The sequence below is a fragment of the Phaseolus vulgaris genome, chromosome 5 (assembly GCF_051622355.1).
Source record: "Phaseolus vulgaris cultivar YP4 chromosome 5, ASM5162235v1, whole genome shotgun sequence".
Taxonomy (NCBI): Eukaryota; Viridiplantae; Streptophyta; class Magnoliopsida; order Fabales; family Fabaceae; genus Phaseolus; species Phaseolus vulgaris.
In genome coordinates, this window is record NC_143502.1 from 5,834,668 (window position 1) to 5,846,285 (window position 11,618).

An 11,618-nucleotide genomic window follows, 5' to 3' on the forward strand; every position below is an offset into this window, starting at 1 on the left:
TAAAATGTTGTTTCCGCTAGTTAATAATAATAATAATAATAATAATAATAATTTATATTTTTATATAATATATTTTATAATAACCAATATTATTTTTTAATTTGAACAATTTATTTAATGAATAAAAAATAATTTATTTATTTAATAAAATAAACAATTATATAGTTTATTTTTATTCTATAATAATTAAATAAATTTATTTAAAAATAATGGTTATATCAATTTTTAATATTCTTTTTATAAATTATATATATATATATATATATATAATAATTATCCTCTTGCATTTACGTGTAAATCTATTAAATTATTATCCTCTTAATAACATCAAATATTGAAATTAAAATTAACATTAAAACTTTATTTTATTGCAATTATTTATTTTATTGTGATATTGGTGGCATTAATTGTGATAAAACTTAACTAATTATTATTGTTAATAGATTCTTTTCTTTTGACTAAACTTTTTTTATCACAGAACTCAAATTTTATGTCTTGCATTAAAAAAATCTCAACTTCACTTGAATCAACATTTTACTACTATCATATTAATAATAATTTCTCCTGTATCTAGTCTCATAAGAAAATCAAATATAAAAATATTTAAAGTCATATTTAGAGCTTTTTTTGCTCATACTAAGTATTTACATGGAATAATAAATTTTGAAAGAGTGTAGGTGCAATAAATTGAAGAAATAGAAATTAGAATATTGAAATCTAAGTAAATAATGTTGAAAAATTTTACTAAAGAAGCTTAAGACATAAAAGGTTATGGTTTTATTACATGGAGTTGTTTTGTAGTTGGTGCGAATTAAAAAAATACTAAATAAATCATCTTGAATTTTTTTTTAAAGATAGTATTTAAAGTATTTCCTTTTTAACAATAGAATATTTTTTAGAAGAATGTTAGATTCCACAATGATATCCCACAATTTTTGAATTTTTTGAAAGCTTTTCTTTCAAAATGTTCCATGTCTTAATTCTGATGCATCGATTTCGACAATTACAAAGGCTTATAGGTTAGGAATTTCTAAACAGGATAATTTTTTAATTATCTCTTTAATTTATATTATGGATTTAGTTATATCCTTATTACAATTTGGAGGGTAATTTGGAGGGTTTTTTCTTAATCTTAAAAATAATAGGGCACAAATAATCCTGATATTGCGAATAAAATGTGTTATATCATTTCTGCATCCTAAATATCTTTGTAATTTTTCTTTTTCTTTTATCTCCTTAGGAAATTTACTAGCGAATTTTAATGATCTTTATATTGGTGTTCCTTTATATCTTTGAAATCCTAAAAATCTAATTTTCATTTGAAATATTTTCATTTTTCTGGTAGATATTACTAATCTATTTTCTTTTATTGTCTTTATAAACTCACTTAAATGTTCTTTATGTTCATTAATATTTTTTTAAAATATCATCTAAATATACTATTGAAATTTTCATATAGGATAAAATACATCATTTGTAAAATTTTGAAATTCAATTAGAGTGTTTTTTAGTTATTGAGTCATCACATTTCATTTGTAATGTCTAAAGGTACCACACAAATTATTTTGTATTTATCTTCTTATTTATCTTGATTTCATGTCAAATTTTGAAAAGATTGTTGCATCTTTCAGTTAAGTCATTTTTATTGGAAAATGGTTATCTAACTCATTTAAAACCTTGTTTAAAGGTTTATATTTTATTAATAGTCTTGAGGCGCCTCTTTCTTGTTTAGATGCGTTCACTACATAAAAGCATGTACAACTCCATGGAGATTTTAAGGTTCTTATTAATCCTTTGTCTAAGTATTCTTATATTTTTTTTCACAATATTCCAAATATTGTTTATTCATTTGTATTGGTCTAACTTTTGTAGGTATTTGTTTTTCATTAAAATTATCTATATATAGTAACGAAATTGTATTTTTGATGAAAAAAGGAGTAGGGTTTGTTTCACTCTTATTTTAGCAGAGCTAACCTCTTATTATCTTCGGCAAAGTTTAATTTGTATAAATGTATAGAGTAGAATAGGGTTTGTTTAACTATGTAATTGTTAAATAATTTGGGCTAAGTAGATTAGGATTGCATGACTTGTATTTGTGTCTAAAGTGGACTAGGGATAGAATTATGATTTTTAACCTAGCTTATGGTTTCCAATGGACTTCCTTCCAAAGGCCCAAAGAAAACCCTAGGCTACTTATGGGTTCCCCTTGCTTTCCATGCCTAATCACATGTTCCATGTGAAGGAAACTTGGTGCCCAAGTGTGAGGGAATCAAGTTAGAATTTCCCTCTCATTTTCTACACCTCTTAACCTAATTTTTAACTATAAATAAGTGTGTTCAACTCATGTAATTTTCAGCTTGGATGAGAAGAGTTATGTTGCCAAATTTCAGTCATAAACACTTGTTCTTGAACTCTCTTTAGGATAGTCTCCTTTATAGCTAACTTTAAATTCCTTTTTAGTAAGTTGGCCTCATCTAACCCTTGTCTACTTAAAACACAATGGAACTTCCTCCTTACACATAGCTTCCACACATCTTCATCTACTCGTCTTCATAAAAATTACAAACTACAAACAATGGAAGAAGAGGGAGCCTATTAGTTTGTGTGATTAATCATTTTTTAGTTACTTGGAAAGGATATAATAAAGTTAAGAATGGAGTTCCTAAAATCATTATAGTATCCATGTTTTTTATTAATACAAATGAGGTATTACAACAAATTTATTTTTACATATCTTGGCATTAGATACTTTATATTGGATATTCATTCTATATCCATTTACACTACTTACCTTTCCTATGGTTTTTTCATAATATTGGATAGGTATTAACCCTTTTTGAATACGATATCATCTCCAAAATCTATTAAAACTATTATCTTGGAGTTTTCATTTTCAATTACTAAGGTTATTTCATTATGCCATTTATTGGTGGTTATTAAACTAAATAGTTTGATATAATTATTTTTATATGCTTCTTCCCCTGTTAGATTTTCTTGATGTTAGATTTTTTTATGTCTTATTGTTTATTTTCCTTCTAATTCAAATAATCAATATTCTAATGAGATATCATTTTCTTTTAATAATGGTATTTCTTGTTTAAGATTTTTTTATTTCTTCTTGGGTAGTAGCCATATTGAATAGTGTAAAACCTGAGACTAATCAAGAAGATGTAATTTATACTTTAATTTATTCAATAATCTAAAACTTTGTAGGAGACCCAAATATATTAAAATAAATATTTGCTAGCCAACTAGCAAACCTATATTGTCCAACCATGTCAAATTATAGATGGTATAAAGATATTTGTTTATTAAAAATCTTTAAGGTAAGATGGATTTGTGGGATTTTGGAAAGAAAGATTCCTTTCATGATTACCAAAATCATTTTCGTAAAAGGTTAAAATGAATTTTAAAAGACATTAGAGTAAAATATTAGCCAATGATTCATTAACTTACAATCAAATACATAATATAGTAATATACATAGGAATACAAGTATGTAATAATTTTAAACTGCAAAATAAACTAAAAAAGAAGGCATGATAAACAAAAAGGAAATTGGAACTTTTTGCTAGCAATATGGAATGGAACGTATTACAACTTCTAGTGCCAGATGAAAGAAAATAATTTTTAGTACAAGGTTATCCCACTAAACCTTCAATTAGTCTGTAAACCCTTGCACTATATTTATAGTGGTAGATTTATCGATACAACCTTTTGATCTATGAGCAGGGGCTACCATGATAGAATATTGTTTGCTCTTTAGCCACTCCTGGATAACACAAGAAAGATTGGAGTTTTGAATGACCATATGATCAATTAATCTGATTACTAGCGAATGTTTATGTCTTTTGATGAATACAAGCATTTTATCTTTCTCTCTTAGTTCATATCATTGAGCAATATAGGGAGGAATATGTCTTTCACCGGAATTAAGATGAAGGTTTTGTTCAACAAGATGCTTTGATGTCTCCAAACCCATGAGGAAAGCTTGAAGACCTTGTTGTTGGGTTTGTGTGTGGTGTCTTGTAGTTTTTAACTTGTTAATTCACTCCTTAAGATGATCCAAGTTCATTTGAATCTTTATCTTTTTTAAAAGATGGGATTTTCTAAAAGGGTGTGAAATTTCAACTTGTTGAAATGTCGAATCAACCTGTTGTTTGACACTTAGTGGTTTTTTAAATTGTTTGGAAAAGCTTAGGTTTGTTTTGGCTTTGCTGTCAAACAGAATCAACCGGTTGTTTCGATAAATCAACTGGTTGTCTTTTGTGAAAACCTTAACAGAATTCTGTTAAGTAGTTTGAATTGTTTTAAATGATTCCAACTGCTTTTGGTTTTTGATTTAACTGCTTTGACAAATTAATTGAGGTCATATAAAGGTTGTTTAATGATCCTTAGCATTAACAAAGAAAGAGAGATTAATCAAAAACGTTTTCAAGATTTCAAAAGCTTCGGATCATTTTAAGTGTGTGGAATAAGATTGGGTTTTGTACTTCTAAACCTTAAACTTTGATTTCTCTAGGTGTATTCTATTCCTCTTATTCTCTGAACATTGTATTTCTGTATTGGGGTGTAAGGCAGTTTCAAGAAAAGTGTTTTTTGGAAACTGTGTGGTGCCAAAGAGTGGTGTGTGTTCTTGAAGGGTTCAAGATCATCACTTTTGGTGTGTGTTTTGTAAACTAGGTTTGATTACATAGTGAATTCTCAGTGGTTAGCTGAGGACTGAATGTAGCTTGTAACATCCTTATATTTTCCCATATTTAATAATCATAATCTGTATGAAATATTAAAATAAATATATAAACATAATACAAATATATCTAAAATTTCATTATTATAATGTTTCAAATTATCTCTCTCTTCATAAGACTTGAAACATTTACATAAAATTTAAAACAAAATTTCAAAAGAAAAATAAACATTTTTCATCATTCATTTTCTCACCGAGAAACTTTATCACCTGTTACATCATCTGCTCCCGTGTAAAATACACGATCATCACAAATTAAAGAAAACAACCACAAAACAAAACAAAGGGTAAGCTAGGTATTTTTAAAACTTATAACACAAATATAACTTTAAACATCCACATAAATCCATCATTTCTCATGCATTTCACATAACAATCAAGTGTCTATCAACAATTTCAATATTCATCTTTCTCATGTCAGACTTCTATTGACTCATAACACATAGACACTGGACTCTACTTCCAGAAGACTCGTGTATTGAAATTAGCATCCAGAGACCTGCACCTGTCATACTACTGTTGTGAAACCCACACAGCCATGCGCATAATTATCTCAATATCTCATCATCTTCATATGACAGGGTAAATCCATTTGATATGTTCTGATCAGTTCTTTCAAACCTCAGACTCAGCCAAATGGACCTCCTTCGACTCTCACCAACTGAATAACTTCATCTATGTGATTCTATTATATCAGTAGAGTCAGGATCGTCTCATTCACATGACACTCACAAATCAATACACCTTAATAACAATCTCGACACGGTATTTTTTTTCCTGAAAATACTATGTCTTGATTAGAATTCATATTTTGAACCTCATAATATCCAACATCACACAATCAAATCATACCAATGTTTAGAATTTCCAAAATACACAACAATTCATTAACTAATTATATAAATGTCTAATTAAAGAGATTTTCAATTAACTATACATGAAATAAAAGTTTACATACTTTATAAGAAAAACTATATAGAAATAAATAAATCAATCATTTAAAAGCAAATAAAAATTAGTTTAATATTTTTATTTATTTATTTATTTTTATTATTATTATTATTTTTACTTTAGCTTGAGCTAGAATTTGCTAGCTTAAGCTAAAATCCTCCAGAGAGCACCCAAAATTTTAGCTTGAGCTAGAATTCGCTAGCTTGAGTTAAAATCCTCTAGAGAGCACCCAAAATTTTAGCTTGAGCTAGAATTCACTAGCTTGGGCTAAAATCCTCCAGAAAGCACCCAAAATTTTAGCTTGAGCTAAAATTTGCTAGCTTGAGCTAAAATCCTCCAGAGAGCACCCAAAATTTTAGCTTGAGCTAGAATTCGCTAGCTTGAGCTAAAATCCTCCAGGGAGCATCCATAATTTTTAGCTTGAGCTAAAACTTGCTAGCTTGAGCGAAATATGCAGAAAGATTCTGCATAACTTAATATACCTATAAGATTATAAATCAATATCTCATTCAATTCTTAAATTATAAATCTATACATTACATTGACAGTTCCTGTTTAGCATGATACAATCACTCTCATTGAATCATTGAGCTATTATGTCCATCTATACATATATATATATATATGATTTCTAATTCCAAAACCATATAAATCAAACAACCAATTCTCAATCCCAACACTTTCAATTTCAATCAAACTACAATCTACTCAAAACAAGAAATCTTGCAACAAAATTTGGAATTGGTGACCACGTCACACTCACATTCAAATCTTCTAACCTAGGGTTCTATTGAAAATTTTAAACTAGCTTCCCTTACCTGAACTTTAGCAGATGCTCACTAAGAGCTCCAAACCCACCAAAAGCTTAAGGATACTCTAACCTGCACCACAGAGTCCTGATCACAAATCTAACTATATCACTAGGACCTTGAGCTAACAGAGACTAATTCTGAAGATAAAAACCTCACATGCAAACTTAAACTAAAAGGCAACCTAACCAGATCAAAACTAACTCAAAGGAAAATGAGCCAAGAATGAACTTACTCTATCTAAGATTTTGATCGGTCAATCTTGTAGAGTTCACTGCCAGGAGTCCAATGGCGGACTCCGATCGTTGATCTGATGAGCGAGGAGGTCAGGATTTTAGAGAGAAGGTAGAGGAAAGGAAAAGGAGTTCTTAGAGAGATGATGGTTCTTTTAAAATGAAACCTGAATAACTAAATTTCTATTTATATAGTCTTTTCACTTTAATAATAAAATATTCAGGTGCCATTTTAATTGTACCATTTATACTCTAAGACTATTTTTCTCGGTCCTTACATAGCTCTTGGTTGAGAGTGAAACAATATAAACATATTGTGTGATTCTCTCTATCCCTACACTCATAAACTATTTTTAACATTGTTTGAAATTCTGCTGGTATAAACAACCGGTTGTTTCGTGAAAACAACTAATTGATTTTCTGGAAACAAACTTAAAACTGAACTTTTATTGAGTTGAACAGAAAATCAATTAATTGATTCTTCATAGATTTTCACTCTACCTTCAATCCTTGCGAAAATCTTACAAAAACAATTCACCCCCTCTTGTTTAGGCCACTAATTCTAACAAGTTTACTATCCTAGGTGTCTGAATAAACACTTTCATTGTTCTTCTATTGACATTTTTTGATTTGTGGATATGGACTTTGCTCTTTGGTCACCATTTTAAGCTTTTGAGAATTGCTTGACATTCATACTACATTTTGGCTCAGTGCAATCTTTACCCTCTTTCCTTCTTCTTGATTGAAGGTTTTATATAGGTGCTAAAAGAAGATAATTGTTGAAAGGTTGTTTTTATCTGTTGAACAACTTCAATTCTTCTAATGCACTTTCTATATTTGTTGAGCTTGAATATAGTCGTTGCATTCAATGCACTTCATCTTTACAGAACATCATTGATCCTTGAAAAAGCAAAGCTCCCTAAGTCGCATAACCTTTTGTACCATTTCATGGTAAAAGTGCACACCATACATGACAGACAATTGGGTCAGAGTTCAAATGCTCATTGTGTCAAAAAGTTAGTGAAGAAAGTGGCTTTACCTCTTTTCCCAAGAGATCCATTTGATGTTGACTATGGTTTGCATATTTAACGTATCTCTTTGGAAAACAAAGATAGTGAACATTTCCTCCATCCAAATAATAAATGCACACGCACACAAATATTGAAATGGTACAATGTTATTTGCGCGTATCATCCAAATTTTATGTGTATGATCTGATTTATACAAGTGCTCTAATAAACGTAAGAAAATACTGCATAATGTTGTTTCATTTGTCAGACATAACACTAGCATTTTGCATAATTCGTTTGATAACACTTTAATTGTTCATGTTTTTATAGGCCTTTTGTATTTTATAAGCATTTTTATCTTTCTTATTTTTTATTTTCAGCATAGATATGTATTTTATGCAGTAGATAAGAGTTGTAATAAATTTTGTATAAAAACTGTATTTTCAGTTATAAATCGTTTGGTTAGTTGAGTTGATTATGATTTTGTAGAGTTGATCTTTGTTCATGACTTTTAGAGCATCAATGAAGACAAATGGACTAGGAAAATTGGAATAACTGAGCTTAAAGGACTAAATCTCTCAAAGTTGTTGATTAAAGTGTGTTAGACAATTTATAAGCTGGAAGAAAGTCTAGTAGTGTTTCAAAACCTTTATAGATTTTAAGTGGACCCAATTTTTGTTTTAGCTTAGGCTCATCCAATTGTAGTGATTCAGAACCTTATAAATAAATAACAGATGAAGAGAAACACATCATTTAGTAGATAGACAACTTCACATTTACGTTCAGTTTTTATAGTTTAGTTAGTTCTTTGTTTTTTAATTTATACAATTACAATTTTGGTTATTTGAGTTCTTCATTTTCTCTCTTTCTTATCTCCCATTTTCTCTTATACTCTTTACATTTTATCCTCTTTTATGCTTTTTGTTTTGCTACTTTATATTTGAAAGATGATTGAATTCTTGAAATGAGTAACAACAAATACAATATTGTGTTCAATGATGCTCTGTTCAAAGTTGTTTTCTTCTTTTGAATTGTTATAGAATTCATGTTGATTGAGAATTGCTTTCATTGAATATACAAACTGATTGTTTGTGTTTTCTTCATTAAACAAAGATATCATATACAAGTTTCTTGCATTAATTTGATCATTGTTTTTGTGTTATTGTTTTGCATTTCTTTAATGATATTTTCTTCTCTTTGTTGTAATTCCTTTTAATTTCTACATTTATAATTATGTGTTTACATTTCAATTTTTGTGCCTAATTAATTTCAATTTCAATTCATTTCCATTACAATGTCAATCCTAGTTATGCTTTATTTTCGGTTTCAAGCTTTACAATTTTTCGTTAAACGATTTATTCTTAGATTATTTTACCTTTTCCTTTCAATTGTGTTGTTTAAAATTTCTTTCATCTACATTCTTGCACTTTTACATCTCTGATGTTCATGATTTGATGGTATGATAGATGAATGTCTATTAGACAGTTTGACAGTTGCATTTAGTTTTCATACTTTATGAATTCCTTCTTTTGTTTCCTTTAAATTTTTGTTGTTTACAATATTTTACGTTTAAGTTTTTGTATTTTACATTCTTGTTGCCTACATTTCAATTAGATGCTCATATTTTCTTTAGTAAGACTATTAGACAGTCTAATAAACTTGTTCATTAGACGGTCTAATAAACTTGTTCATTAGACGGTCTCATAAACTTGTTCATTAGACGGTCTGATAGTTGTACTTGTTTATTAGACGGTCTGATAGTTGTACTTGTTTTTACACTTCATGAATTCACTTGTGTTTTATCTTTTGCTTTAAATTTAGATTGTAGTTTTAATTCACTTTTCATTCATGTATTTCTTGAATAATCTAGTATAGTTTCCTTTTAACTATATAATAGATGCTCTATTTTTGTTTCATCTTAATTTGATTTATATGAACGCTCCAATAGACGAAAAAAAATATTGCACAATGTTGTTTCATTTGTTAGACACAAAACTTGGATTTTGCATGTTTTATTACTGAACATCATTCGTCTTACAAATGATGCATGATCATGTTTGAACTTGGGTGTTTTCAACATTTAATTAAAATCATATGATGTTATATTTTTCCTTAACATCATATGCGTCTTATCAAACATAAGTTTATCATATGATTTATGTGTATAACACTAGTGTGTATGAGATGAAATAAATTTTAAATAATGCTTACATCTATCTAGTCACACAACTTGCTTCTATTGGACTATACTAGATACTTTACATTTAACATGATGTGATACATAAAAACTTATGTTTTACTCTTTGTTTTCTAAACATTCAATCAAAACCAAACAAAAGAATCTATTAAATTCTGATTTACCACTTTTACATACCACCCTTTTTTAGACTGAAAATTAGATAAATTTACAAAATAAAAGAATTAAACAATAATAAATAAACAGGAAAAAAAGTTTGCAAGATGTTCTCAACCTTAATAAAAAAAAATGGATTGAATTTAATCATCCATCTATTATTCATGTAAACATTCTTCTAAACGGAATGGAACTTCTTTATTAATACTTATGTAACAAAACAAATTCAACCAAAAATTTTATAATTAAATCTTTCTTATTAAATTTAAATTTTTAAAAAGTTTTGAAAATTACATTTTTAAATTTGTTTTACAAAATCTAATTTTGTGTTTTTTTCAAAAATATGTTATTAAAGATATGATTTTAATTATTTTATAATACTATTTATAGATTATCTGAAATGTTAGTTAATGAATCCAAATTTTATTAGATAAGAAAAAATTAATGCTAATAAATCGAATTTATCCCATAAATCTAGTTTATCACTTCACAAAAGATAAATTTTTTTTATAGATAAAAAATAATTAATGTTAATAACTCGAATTTATCCCATTCATCTAGTTTGTCACTTCACAAAAGATAAATTTAACTTTGTTTTAAGATTTGAAAAACTAAAATGAATTTTGTAAGATTAAATGGAATCTAATTGATAGATAAAACTCTAAATGTTTAATTAAGTAAAATTAAAGAATGAGGATTCGAATTATTTTTTGCATTAAAAAGTGTTATATTATAAAATAAAAAAATTATTGAAGACTATATAAAACATATCATGATTAGCAGGAATAAAATATTCCTAATTGGATTATGGAAGATTATGGTCATTTCACTCTTTAAGTTTGTTAGGATTTTTTTCTTGGATCCGGGAATTTCCGGTGGCTGGGGAGGGTAAACTCATTTGGTCTTCATATATACCTCCTTTCAAAACTCTAGTTCTTCGGGAAGTTTTTCATGGACGACTACCTACAAATCAACACATTCAGCATAGTATATGTTCTATGTGTACGCTTTGTGAAAAGTAGGAGGAATCTATTCACCATTTATTTTTTGAATGTCCTAATGCTATGTATATTTAGAGTTGGGTTCGACAATTTTTTCTTACTTCTCATTTCTCTAATGTGGATGATCTCCTTTCTTTTATTAAGAGTGATGGTAGTCTTTTGGTTATTTTGATTAAACTTACTGTGATAACCTTTTCTATTTGGATGATATGGTGTATGAGGAATTATGCTAGACTTCAGGTTAAAATTAATGTATCTAGGGTCATTTGGGTCATTAAAGATCTCACTTGTCTAGTGGGTAATTCGTCTAAAAGTTCTATTCCAAATGATAGGTTTGATTCATAGAGAGTATTTTCATTGGTATAATAGGCTTCCATCTAGTATTTTCTTAGAGTTCTTTATTAATAGGTATAAATTACATATGTATCATTTTTGTTAATATATGTTGTTCCCGTATGCCAATACAGTCCCACATCGTTCAGGAATCGAGGCCAAGGGCAGTTTATATACT